This window comes from Merops nubicus, unplaced genomic scaffold (assembly GCF_000691845.1).
Source record: "Merops nubicus isolate BGI_N331 unplaced genomic scaffold, ASM69184v1 scaffold41083, whole genome shotgun sequence".
Taxonomy (NCBI): Eukaryota; Metazoa; Chordata; class Aves; order Coraciiformes; family Meropidae; genus Merops; species Merops nubicus.
This window is the reverse complement of record NW_008598975.1, coordinates 1-306: the sequence shown is the minus strand read 5'-3', so window position 1 is coordinate 306 and position 306 is coordinate 1.

Sequence of the window (306 nt, the reverse complement as noted above, 5' to 3'; positions counted from 1 at the left end):
ACAGCCTCTAGCAGGACACCTCACACGTGTGCAGGCGGCCCCGTACCAAAATGCCTGTAAAGCTGCTGCCCGGAGACTCCACGTTCCCCAGGTCTCCGTGGCTGGTCAGCAGATGCCTCCTCCCTTCTCTGCCGACCCACGCTGTAAGTCCCAGGGGCTTTTTCCACCTCGCCTGTGTGAGTTTGTGCGGCGGGGCAGCACAGCTGCCCGCCCGGGACAAGCGCCGGGGCCCAGCTCTGCGAGCGCTCGCCCACCCCGCGCCCTCGCACCGAGCCCTCGCAAAGCGCTTTCGTTCGGGCTCTTTAA